Genomic DNA, 13,644 nt, shown 5'->3' with positions numbered 1-13,644 from the left:
GAGGGAGCAAGGCACAAATGAGACCAAATCAATATATCTGTAATCCCTCTGCGACCTTTTGACAAGTAACTCTGCCTCATTCAAGGACTGGATATTGAAGATCCTGGAAGCTCAACATGAAAGGTAATATCTTTTGGCCTCACGCCAACAGGATACCAATACACAGGCCAATGACCTGGTGACTCATAACAGCAATGATGCAGTTCAGACCAATTCAAAAGGGCTCTGAAAAGACATGCTCCATTGTCATTTTATATCCCCAATGATAAATGGAGAAGTCTCACTGAGGGCAGCCAGGTTTGAATGTTTTGTTGTAGGCATTAAGTCCCCTTTCAACAGGGGTGAGATGACAATGCTGATGAGGAATCTCATTAAGGCCTTTGGCATCTTGGCATGCTTTGTAGGGTTACAGATGCACAGTGGTTTAAAACCTTTGACATATGGATATTTGTTGAGCAATTTCAAGTCCCTTCTTCCTCCAGGTACAGGTGAAACCTAATCAAGCCCTTCAGTTACCAAAACCTTAAGAAAACACATATAAAAGCCCCTGCACTCCACCTGTCCTGCCTCCTTTTCCAAAGCAGAACCTTGTGGTGGGGCTTCTGCCTCTGCTCCGAACACCACCGCATTTTCATAACAGTTCCTAAGCCTCCTCACCATGGAGCTGGACACCATCAGGCCTGGTCCTATGCCCTACCTAACTGGACACTGCCAGGGCCTCTCTGACAGTGAGACCTCCAACCTTGCAATCTAAAAACCCTGTTCCCGGGAGCTGGAGACTTCCAGCTCTTCTCAGCATTCCTGTCACACTGCGTAACCACACACAACACGTGTACCTCCTCTGCTCTTCAATGAAAAGGCATGAGTTAAGGAATAACTCAGCCCGTCTAACCTTCAAGCATCTCCACCTCCTACACTCCTCTGGGACCCTTAATGATGTACTAGCACCAGGGAGGCACCGCAGTTTCACCTCTGGCATTCTCTGAACTAATGGGGCTCTGTCTTCTTTTCCTGTAGCTCTTTAGCTGCAGAGACATTTCTGAGCCAAGCAGCAGAACCAGCAACAATAACACCTTTCAGGCAGGTTAGCCAGCTGACATGTGCTGCAGATCTCCTGGCATTTCTGTTGGCTGATGGGGGTGGGATTAGGGGATTGCTATATAATGATGATACCTTTTAAGGATTGTGCTTTTAGGCCGTAATTTCTCTTGTCATTTTAACTCCTCTCCTACCAACTCTTTCCTACTAACTAACCCACTATTACAGCGCAGCGGCAGGAAGAATATTTCTTCATCTGCTGCTCTAAGCAAAGGCTGCTCACTTCAGAGAGGTACAGTGCTTCCTTTTAATGGCAAGCTCTGACAAATTACAGGTAAAAATAATTAAAAAAAAACTAAAGGCAGTAGGTGGCTTGAATCTTTCCATGTCGGCTGAAATGTCAATCAAGCCCAAGAAATAACAGGCAGTGTCTTGATTTCTATTACTACTGCAGGTGGTACAACTTATAAAGAAACCCTTCCTGGTTATTAAATTAAAGGCTGCAAGGCATGCATCCTCATAGCAAAATTAAGCTTTTATAGGCATATAGTTGGAGATTATTAAACCCAGCATGGTCCCAGCTAAGAATGTCTAAATGTGAGTTGTCAGAATTAATGCCAAACGGCACTTTTTCCTTCCCAACCTTCATTTTTGCTGCTAAGAGAGAAGAGATAAAGTGGAATGGAAATGCAACCAGGAGTTGGGACATGGTCCTTTTTCATTCAACACATTCAGATCTACTGCTCAGACCACAGTCATCCCTAAGGACAATTCCAGCCTTTCATTTTGAAACTAGCTCAGTTCTCCAAGGTAAGTGCTGCCTTGGGTCTATCTCATATTAGCTGAAGTTTACACATATGGACCCAATGAACTACAGAGTTTGCTTGTATTTGACCTTTCTCAGAAGGCTGATTTTTCCAGTGCTGACTCTTTAATTTGGCTGGAAACCTTCAGTGCTGGGGCATGTTTACATTTGCAAAAGTATCTGTTTAAAAACAGTATGAAAAATTAAAAACCAAGGCCCTGGCTTTGCATGTCAGCAGCAGGAGCCGGAAAGCAAGGAACCACATGGCTTAGGGGCAAAATGTGCATCAAGGCCTCCTTTGTGCTTCTCATCTCTAATCATTTCCAGGGGGTTAAAGATCCATGCTCTCACTTCCTCCACATGAGGACCAACGAACAAAAGTTTAATAGTTTCCAACACCGTCCGTCGCCAGACATCTGATTCAGACCTTCTAAAGCTCTGCAAGTCCCTTCGTGGCTCAAGGTGCTTCAGGTATCCAGCTGCAAAGAAGGCAAAGCTTCGCAGGAAATGTTAAGTCTGCAGACACAGCTGTGCTCAGGCCATTATGCATGCATAAGACAAGGTGAAAAGAGGCCCTCTGCCATTTCAGAGGGTGGTCCCTGCAGCCTGCTGGCACTGCTCTGCACTGGCTTCCTGAGAGTGCAGGACCGGGAGGAGGATTAGTCAGCTGCACAAAGGACGGCGTGCCAAATTGCAGGAGCTGGGTTTAAAGGCCTGATCCAGAGGCTCTTCAAATCATTGGCCGTTTTCCACTGAGCTTGATGGGGTTTGGATCAGCTTCTAAAGATGTGGTAAACCTGGTAATACTTGAGCCTTCATCTCCTCAAAACCAGCTGCTCCCCACCTCACCCTTAGACTGTGTGTTTTGGAGGAAAGAAATATGTAAACACTGAGCTGAGACTTCCCTGTCTGAAGGACAGCATTTATTGCTTCATCTCACTGGAGCCCACTTGTAGCTCCCATCTCCAGCAAGTTGTAACAGCTTTGTGCATCCAGCACACACCACGCAAGAGCAGAGAGGTTAAATGCCCGTGCCTTGAAATTGCAAAGCCATTGCTAGGTGTGTGGAGCATGGCTAACCACTGGGCTGTTCAAGAACATCTCTTCTGGAATAACTCTCAGCATGGATTTCCTAGTCTGGAGCGAAAGCTAAACTGAACAGGACCAAGGATTCTTGGTGCAAAATAAGGGTATACCCACATATAAACTACCCATGCTTCTATCTGAGCTAGCTTTGAATGCCAGTGAGGCTGCACGAGCAAAAACCTCAGCTTGAATTACTCATCCAAGTATTTCTCCTGTGTTTTGGGCAGAGTTTGCAGCCCAATATGAATACCACACTGCCAGTTGTAAAGTCATTCTCTATACAGGAGGTGGGTAGTTGAAAGCCAATTCATGCACATCTGTATAAGCCCTGTTCACACTTTTGAGTAGCAGCATAGTTGCCGCTCAAGGTGTCCATGCATCGAGTTATTCTGGAATAGCTCCTCATGACTAGTGCCAGTTCTAGTCACTAGCTGTGCCACCACATAGAAACATGAGTCTCCTGCTGAAAACAGGAGGATTGCACAGAAAATCTTCAAAGATATCATGAAAAGACCTTAAGGGAGGAAGATAGGGAAGTTAAACATGAAGGAAGATCCATAAGTACCATTCCAGAAAAGACACCCTGAACCACATACATTACATAAAGCCCCTGTAAAATAAGTAAGGTCTTGTGCAATGAAGTAGAGCACACATATAGCACTAGAGGCCCGTCAAATTCAATGGGAATAGATAAATACCTGTTCTGCAGATAATCAGACCTACTTTTGTGCAGTCTTAATTTGACTACGTGTTCAGTGCTTCCCTTACTGCTTCAGTATGGTCTCTTACATGTTCTCTTAACTCACGAGACTTAACTCCCTTAGCTGGTGAGTTCATGGCATGTTTAATTACTGTGTGTGAGTATTTCAGCATTCCTGGGGAGGGCCAGATGACAACCATGACTTCTGTAACTGTACAAGCTCCTCTCCTTTCGGATTGCTTCAGTCCTGGCACAGGACAAACCATGTGCAACAACTGGCAGATACTCTAGTTTGCAAGTACTCAACCACTTAGATCTTTTTCAGACCACCCACTAGCCTGGAGGACTCTCAGTATGACCAACAGATGTAAACCACTTTGTAATAGAAGGCAAAGTCTCAGGCTGTCTTCTTGTTATAGACTGATGAACTGTCCCCTTTTCAGAATCAGACTTACCATCTCACACCATCCTCTGCTGCAATTATCCTCAGTATTCAGAACATTTCTCATGAAGCAGACAGTTGCCTGCTAAGACTGAGGCCACAGTTTCCATTCTGTGTGAGCCACTGACAAGACCCATCAGAAGCAAAGCAAACAAGGCTGTAGCCAAAGATCAGAAGGCTAATGACTACCCATGCTACCACCTGTCTTCTCAAACACAGCAAGTGTGGACATATCCAAGGATGCACAGAGGTTAAAGTCTACTTACAGTGTTATCTTTATTAGACTGACAATGAATCATATTTTAATATCAGCCTCATTTTAAATTTTAGCTCTCTGTTGTAGGTCACGCTGCAGGTTAGTGCAATAGTTGTTGGAAAATAACTTTCACTCCTACCTCATGCTGAGATGTAAAAGTAGCCTCCACAACACAAAACCACTCCACGGTTCAGCAAATTTATCAGGGGAAGGAGAAATCTTTTGCTGTGCGGGTAGAGCTGAGCAAACAAATGTGTCAGCACTCAGAGCTCAACTTTACTCATGAGGCCAAAAAACTCAAGCTGGCTTTACCCCAAAAGTCCTCCTACACATACATATCACCCCGCTGTCTTGTCTTCCCATCACCACCTCCACCTTATTACTGGTATTCTCTATTTCTTTAACCTGATCTGTTGAAACCCTTAATTGTACGTTAAATATGTTCTCATCCCAACTGCTGCCATTTCTAGCTTCATTGCCTTCTTAAATCTCTAATATCCACTCATAGTTATACAGGACTCAGAAGGCAGTTGGCAAAGTACAACCCCTTCTACAAAATGGGCCAAACCAGCAGTTTCCTTCTCTCTCCCCTCAATACCTAAATCCAACTCAGATGTTCTTCCATCTGTCTCATTTTCATTGTTTCACTCAGTTTACCCCTCTGACTCCACCACTCCTCCCACTCCTGCTTTCTTTTCTAGCAGTCCTCACCTTCCAACCATGTTTCTACCTGATTTCTCTCTGAATTCTTCCTGTCTTGGCCAACTACAAAACTCCTCCTCAGATGAGAGAAACAATGAGCTAACGCATGAGTGGCTTGAGAGTCACTGTGATAGCTGTTTGCAGTGAGCCATTCCCTTTCAATGAGATCCAAAAAGCAAAAGAGTTGCTAATGTCCTTCTCCAGCCTGTTCAAGAACATGTGGATAGGAGATGACTAGAAGAAGAAAGAATAAAACTTTTTCTTTCTTAGTATCATGAAAGAGGGAATAGCCTCGTATCTCAGCTACCAAGGAACAGAAGGAGACAGAAGAAAAGGCTCTGCCCTTTACAACCCTGAAGGGAAAAAAAAACCAACCTAAGACTCAGTTTGTACCTTCACAGAACCATAGGAATCACAATAATCATAGTAACCCAGGCATGTTATTATTTAAAGTTATGTCAAATGTAGATGATTTTGCACTTCTCCTCTCGCTGCCTACAGCTCCTCCTTGAACTAACCTTGCTGAGCTTCTTCCATCCCAAAAGAGAAATCACATCTGGAGAAGTAGGTATGGTCCCAATGGCACTGACAATGGAGTTCTCTCTGTCTTGGGCACCTCATGAAATTATTTAGTGTCTTAGTGCTTCCAATTGTTAAATGGGTTTAGGGATACCAGCTAGTGCATCAAGACCTAATTGTCTGTAAAACACGTGATGTACAGGAGGCACTAACTGTTGCTAATGCATACTGATCATCTTGACTCTTTGTTTCCTAAATTTTAATCATTTCTTCAAAACAAGCGTTGCTAAATCATTTCAATATGAAGAAAAAATAACTTAGTCCAAACCTAATTTTTGTGAAAGTACAATCATGACTGCTTGTTTATTTACTTTTTTATTATTAATATGGAGCAGCTGGCAAAACACACGAGTCTATCAGGAAGAACCCAGGGATTCAAGCCCAGACAAAGAAAACGCCAAATAATAAGCAAGTGCTCACTCCCAGTACGCGACAGTGTGCAGTTAGGTTGTCCTGGGGGTCTCCCAAGGAAGGAGATTGAAGGACTGTGAGTCACATACCCAATTCTGCACATTTCTGAAGCTCTGCAGCATTTCTGCTCCATCAGTGAGGCCGGAAGAGCCTTGACCCATTCTCTGTTCCACTTGGGTTCCTATTTGCAGATGGCGAAGGGCAGGCAGAAGCTCAATCAAGACCTGACCTAGGGGAGAGCCAGGAGACTTCTACTTGTAAATCCTCAGGCCTCAGGGATTGGGAAAGGAGTCATGTTACATGAGAGAGGGTCTTCCCTCTTCAGCATGGCTCCCGTTGCTCACACCTTCACAAGACCTCAAACCCTAACTAACATCCAGATTGCAGATCCTCCCTGGCAATGGCTGATTAAGAGCAAGAGGAGACACCACCGTGCTGCAAGAGTGTAGGATATGGGTGCATGTCCATGAGTCATGAGCGTGTCCATTTGCCATGCCTGAGATCGACAGGACCAAAGGTGTGTGTCTACACATCACAGGACCTTGTGGAAAGAATGGATCTGTCTTTTCTCAGCAGGCTACCATGCACGGTGTCATGCAGCCGTAGCCCTGTGCCCCACCACCACCCCATGAAACTGCCAACCAGTGCCACACACAGCCTCACCCTTACCAAACCCAGAGTTTTCTTGTTTTCTTAAGGATGTTGCTGAGTGTTTAAGTATTGTGATCCATTGTTTCCTGAGACAAGCCCTGCAGCTGTCGCGCAATCTCCCTCCCTGAGAAAGATAAGGTGAATGCTCATGCATCACTTGCAGCTTCCTATGACATTCTGATCAGTGTAATCCCTCTTTTCAGACAGGAAAGCAAGCTGCAACTTGGCTCCTACAGCCACTGCAGTCTGAAGGAAAAAACACTCCTTTGTCATCATTCAACCATCGTTCAATCTACCTTCTTTGCATCTGGAGGCAAATTTTTTTCACTGTCCTTACAGTTACGTGTCTACATCAGCCACTTGCGCCAGCAGAGATGGGTGCAAGATTCAGGACAACTGGTTTCACTAACAACAATGTAGGAGAGGGCAGAGAAAGCCTGGCTAAACTCTCCTTGAATTTCACCTGCAGATAGACAGACCTGCCACAGAAGCGGATGTGTCTGATTTTGATGAACATCTGAAACAGAAGTTGACCCTCTTTACTGACTCACCACTGACTCACCACGGAGATGTCAAGTCAAAATCTCAGGTTGTGCTTTTTAGCTAGCCAGGCCTATGAGGACTCCTGTCTTCTGTAGACAAAGGTCCCACCCTGAGTCAGTTACACCAACGAATTGGAGCAGAAGCTGTAAAATTCTGAAAAGCTTTAGAAATGAACCTGATCTCACAAGGATGAGTGTTTTTAAATTGGAAGCTGGCTAATAATAGTAAAGGATTATCAAAGACCACATTTCACCAATGACCTCCACCTCTTTTATTAATGTGCTGTAAAACAGAGCAATCCCCATGTATAAAATACAAATCTGAATTTTACAGCTCAAACACTTCCATTAAAACACATTCTAAGGATTGCCCAATGTTATAAAAAGGAAAGGATGGATGATCTATGAAGTCAGAGCTTTTAAGCCAAAGCACACGAGTTGCTTCCGGATTTTATCTGCACCTCCCAAAGCTAGAAATGATCATAAAAACCTCTAATCCAGTCTACTGTGTATTGCAGTTCACAAACTTTCATCCAGCTGATCCCATACTAAGCCAAGGAATATGTTGGGTTTCTTAAACACTTGATTCTGCCATGTTAGAGGAACAACTTGGCCAGTATGGTAGCAGAACTCGCTAGAAACAAAATGATATGCTATGGTTTCCATTTACAGACTGCGCACTTTGACTGTGTCCTAGTTCAGCACATAAGCACACACTTGGTTTCAAGTACACAATCCCACTGACTTCAACATAAATACATATTAAGTGCTTGACTGAACTGAGACTGTTTGTGGCTTTCCAGGGTGAACCCCGCATGATTAAACAAGAATATTTCTTATGCAATTGCTAGTACTAAAGTGAACTTTATCAAAGCATAATGACATCCTTGAATGGAAGGTTTTAGGAGAATGTGATAGATTAACACACATCAGAAGCAGATGTGCTAAATAAATGAGGTCTGCCATACCACTGGCTCACAAACTTATTAAGTTAGGGAACTATGCTAAGTAAACTTTAAAATTGAGAATGAGGTCTCTGCAAGGCATGTCTTTGTTTGCACTGAACCACAGGAAAAGGAGAAAAGCACTTTGCTTTGCTTTCCACCCTGTTTCATTTCTCTGGGGTGCTGCCTGGGTTCTGATAAGAGGCAGCCCACTTCTACGTCCTAGATCCGCTTTGGCCCCCTAGATCTTTGGCCCACTGTGCCAAAGAAAGGACCAGACACATGCTGCTGTTACCTGCTGCTGTGAGCCCCAGTTACACCACCCGTACCTCTGGAAAATATAAAGCTACTCTGCTGTTGACCGTTTTTTCACGGCCTTGGACCATGCATACTCTGTTGGTGACCTGTTCCTACACATCATGAACCCACTTCACTCAGTCCTGCTGCTGAGCATGCCCTCCCTCTCATCATCGTCATCACTCATGGTCAGAGGCTGCTCCTTTACTTCAGCTCTTGTACCTCTTTAAAGTTTTACCTTCCCTTATTCCAATATGTAAGAGTTACTCAATCACTTTGCTTCTTGAAGCTTCACCATAAAGTCTTCCTTTTCTCTCCTGCTTCATTTTTCCAATGAAGGGCAACCTTCCAAGACCCCTTTTCTTCTTGAGGCCCCAAGAAACAGCACACTGAATAATTTTTTCAATCAAATCTCATTGCAATTATTTGTGAAGTGCGTTGGACACCACTAATGGGGAAGTGTTAAAGAACTAGCATCATTACTGTTATAATTATTATTATGGAATGAAAAAGATATTGAGAGCTGTTGGGTGTCATTTTCAGAAGTATTGCCTGAGAGCAAATTACTTCCCAAACCGCTATATATTTATGGCTTTATTAGTCTTAATTTTCAACTACATTCAAAATCAACCCTAAAGAAGAAAATACCGTCGTAATTTGCCACACTTCCATTTTTCAAGATTAAAAATAAAATTGCCCCAAGGCTTGCTTAATGGAAACAAATTCTATACTGAAATGCAGTGAAAGTCAAATATTCTGTAGCACCCACAGGATGCCACCAGTTTCCGGTCAAAAATCCATCATTAGTTAATGTTTGTACTCCCTATATGGAGATTCCAGGGCAACAAGGCTATGAGCTAGAAGACAATTCTCCCATAATGTATTTTGCATTCCCTTTGATGTTGAGCCAGATATACCTCTCATACGTCATCCCACAATCTTCATCCTTTGTTAACTAAAGTTTTGGTTTGGATTGTGAAAATCTCACTTGCTCAAGAAAAGTGTAAATCTTTATCAGAATTTCCTAAGGGGCTTTCCTAGCTGGCCTTTGGAGTTGATGGATGCTAATGTGCTTTTTTTCCATCAATATACAGTAAAAGGAATAATGTATTAGTGACCAATTCAACAATAGCGTGGGTGTTTGGTAAAATGTCAAGAACCTTCAAAAGAAATAAATCATACCCTATTATCCTTCAGCCCACAAAGTTAAAACAGCTTTTGCTTTCAATACAACAAGTGAACACTTAACTGCTCCCCACAGATTTCAGTGTTTGAAGCTGGCCACGTTTCAATAAAATGTTGTTTAAAGGAAGAAAATATTGAGAATATATATAGCCAGCTACAGTCAAGCAACCTGAATCCCATTTATCTGCTGGGAGGTAATAATTACAGACAGTCTGAAGTAAAATCCCAGATTTAAACACTCCTAAACTAATTCATTTTGAAAACCTGAGGCAACAGACAAAGCAACTTGTCTGCATCTGGGAGAGACTGAAGATTAGATGATGGGTTAAATGCTGCACACTGAGAACTCACACCAGCCGTGATGATACGGTCTGCACATCTGAGATCTGCAGTCCTGAGAAGATCTGGGATATAAGCTATTTAACCACGTCCACCTCTCTCTTATGCTTCAGCATGAGATCAGCTGAGGTGTTTTTATGGATGAAGACAGGCTGCAATTCTAAAGCAGGGACAAATGATGTTCTTCCAGCTTACACTAACTGTCTTGGCCAAGGGGAGAAGGCCCTGGGAGACAAAACAGAGAAAGACCTGGGAAGTCTATCATACTTTTTTTCTGAGGATAGTGATTTAATGGATAAAACTAATGAGAAATAAATAATGGCAGAAACTGCAAGTGGAAACCTGTCTACAACTCATTGGCAGTTAAGCTGTGAACATCCAAGTGATGTTCACTGTGTAGCACAGATGAGTTTGCAAACTTTTAAGCACTTCCTCGGTAAACAAGCTGAAACCAAGCACTCTGCACCCATTACAGACATATATGCACATCAGTCGCGGCTCTGCCTCTCGAAATAACAAATCTTGCACAGTATTGCTGTGGCAGAAGACGTTTCTGGCTTTCCCAAGGGGCATGTTACAAAGGAGCTCCAAATGTCTTTAATGAATAGCAAAGGTGCTTTATGTCTAAGAAACAGCTGTATAACAATGAAGGCTACAGCTAAGAACAAGGACAGTATGGCAAGGGCATAGACCAGTTGTGATTGCAGGGACCAATCTATTGGTGATAAGATATATATGGAAAAAACAAGAAAGATGAGCATGACTGACAAGAATTAGAAATTTTTCTTCCAGTGTTTGGCTTACCAGAGTGGTCAGCAGTGGAGCTGGGCTGGGATGACATACTGTTTAGTGAAATGGGACTTGGACGCACATGTACATGCATGTATAAATAAAAAAGGATGCACTCCGAATATACCTGACTTGTTTCACTAATTTCTCAACTCACTGGAAAACAAACAAGCGTGCAAGATCCTTAATGCAGCTACCCACTCACAGCAAAATAGGTAATAAGACACCAGAAATAGGCTCCTGGGAAGTAAAAGATCATTTTCTTATTGATCTAACAAGGGAAATCAAACTTTAACTGGATTTCTTATAAGCACAGAGTAGAACAATCTAATTATGAAAAGCCCGAACTGGGTACGTTTTTATTGTTGCTGAACTGTACAATGAGCATCATTTATAAGCCCTGGGGAAACTGGGGCACTGTTGTGTTAGCTTGGTGCTGCGCAAACACACGGGACAGTGCCTACAGCACAAATTCCTAACCTGTCCCTCACGATCTCTATGCAGTCTGCTTGGATAAATCATTCTGTTCACAGCCCCTTCCCAGCCCACATCTCTCCTGGCAGTGCAAACTTTATCTTGAGCATATAAAGCATATTTATGACTAGAATTTTATGTCCCTTGACTTGTCTAGACCATTTTCTCCAGGTCACAAGTAATGGCAGGTGGTTTGGGGAAAGGGTCCTGTAAAGAAACAAGCACTTCTTTGGATCCAAACACAGCTAAAGTTAAAGCATTTTGCATACATAGACTCCTTTCTGCTTAAATGAGTAGGTCATGTACTGTATTCCCTCTTTCTTAGCCTTCCTGTAGCAATACAAAGAGCTATCAATTCAGATGGTTGACTAGTGTGGATGAGATACAATAAGGGAGAGATGAGGCATGGAAAATACATAATTTCTCAGGAAATAAGCTAAAAACTAGACGGAAAGGAGTTTTACTTGGATTCTTCCATGACAAGGATATTATCCAGCCAACTGGATCTTAAGAATATCATAATCTGGAGAAAAAGTACAATAAAAAGAGAAGCTGAGCACAAGTAAGGTGGGAAGTGAAGACTGGAGAACACAAAACACGTTACGGCATCCCCTCCGTATTGTGATGAGAAGCCTGGCTAGCAAGGCTGTGAAAAAGCAGCTCTTAAACCCCTTTGTGACACAAACTGCTTTGTGAATCTGCTCATTCTGGCAGTAAATTAATGCATCCTGTACGACTGGATGGTCTGGGGCCTTACTTATTATTACTGCCCATCCACCAAAAATTGCTGTTGTAACAGAATCCTCCCTCCTGGCAGCGGGAGCATCGGCAGAGCTGTTGCTGGGGTCACTCTTTCAGTCATTGGTTCAACACCTCCATGGTATAGCAGGTTGTGAGCCATGGGACGATGTACCTGGAGACCCACAGGAAGCCCATGAGCCACACTGCTAAGCAGAGACATCCTCAGAGCAATTTGCAACAGCACATAAGATGTAGGTAGATTCCCCTGCTTGTCTCCCCTGCAGCCTAAACCTGCTTGTGCTGGCGTCAGAACAGGATAGAGCTTTAAGGTAAATTATGTTATGAACTGAGATGCAGTTTTGGAAGTGTGAGCCCTCTTCCACAGAATGTAAACACCGTGTGCAGTAGAAATAAGGTGCCTTGAATTTTATTCCTGTGTATTTTCCAGCAGAAAATACAGGATTAAACAGTATCATGAACAATCATGATGGAACAGGTGCTGAGAAAAAACGGTAACTCTGAATCTTACTTGGGTTTAAGAGACCCAAATGATAATCTGGATAATTTTATTGATGTGTCTGCAATTTCTATTTTATTTCTTTCGTATAATTGTCAAGTTCTAATTAACTCATAGCCAGTTTTGCCCTCTATCATTAAAGAGAGGAAGGGAACAAGAACAGTGAAAGGGGAGGAGAGATTATTTTTTTCTGTGAAAAATTCATGCTTGATTAAAATGAAGCAAACTGGAAGATTATGTGTGTGTTCGCGTAGCCATCACTTCTGCACAGAAGCACTCATATTGAGTGTCAAAAATGCCCACTGACTCCTCAGCATCAGAATCAGGGCTCTAATATTCCCTGCAGAATGACTTAACTCAGTGCTGGATCCCACAAACACATCGTCTGTGAACTCAAATATTGGTGCTCCCGGCTAATAGAAAGAGCTCACTTTTTCTCTTTTCTTTACCTATAACATCTTTATTGTTGCATTATCTATTTAAATATCTGAGTTCCACCATGTTTTTAACAACAAGAGTTTCTCCTTTCACCTCTCCCCAGCTAAACAGATGGTTAGACTTATCTAGCAATTAAAATCAAGGTTTATTTACCCATTCCACCGGAGCAAGGTTAGACCCAATGCCGTATCATGTAGTCTTAAAGATTTTGCTAATTTACTTTAATCCATTTAAACCTTTAAAGCATAGATAATGGGAAACAGACAAGAAACCTCTTACACTTTCCAAATTAAGAGACAAGAGTTTCCTCCTCTGTGAAAAACAGTAAAGCTTTCTAGAACAATCCTGAAAGGTCAGCAAGGAAGCCTTTGACGACTTTCTTCCTGGGAACCCTACCTCAAAGGTCACAAAACCACAACTAAATTGCCTTTAGCAAAGACCCTAACTGGAGACACATTGCAAGGTACTTAATTGCCTTTCGTGAAGAATGTAACTGGAGATGCATTGCAAAGCCTTAAATGGGAACCAAAATCAATATTTCAACATTTAGGAGGAAACCATTTTTAGCAAGGAGACTCAGCAGCTGATGATGCTGGCACACTCAGCTTAACACACCAGTCTGGGGTGAATTCAGAAATAGTGGTGGTACCAGTATAATGATCTAACTGCCGTGTGGGTAAGTGGACAGACTGGACAAACAGCAATTTA

General features: G+C 42.7%; 1 protein-coding gene across 4 annotated transcripts in view; it reads right to left on the bottom strand.

Annotated features, from left to right (window-relative positions):
• The window catches only part of SEMA5B (sema domain, seven thrombospondin repeats (type 1 and type 1-like), transmembrane domain (TM) and short cytoplasmic domain, (semaphorin) 5B), a 200,742-nt gene that overhangs the window by 124,604 nt on the left and 62,494 nt on the right, over positions 1-13,644 (bottom strand). The gene's annotated exons all lie outside the window — the stretch shown is intronic.

Source organism: Calidris pugnax, unplaced genomic scaffold (genome assembly GCF_001431845.1).
Source record: "Calidris pugnax isolate Ruff unplaced genomic scaffold, ASM143184v1 scaffold21, whole genome shotgun sequence".
NCBI classification, from domain to species: domain Eukaryota; kingdom Metazoa; phylum Chordata; class Aves; order Charadriiformes; family Scolopacidae; genus Calidris; species Calidris pugnax.
Note: the sequence above shows the minus strand (reverse complement) of the source record. Positions and strands in the feature narration are given on the sequence as shown.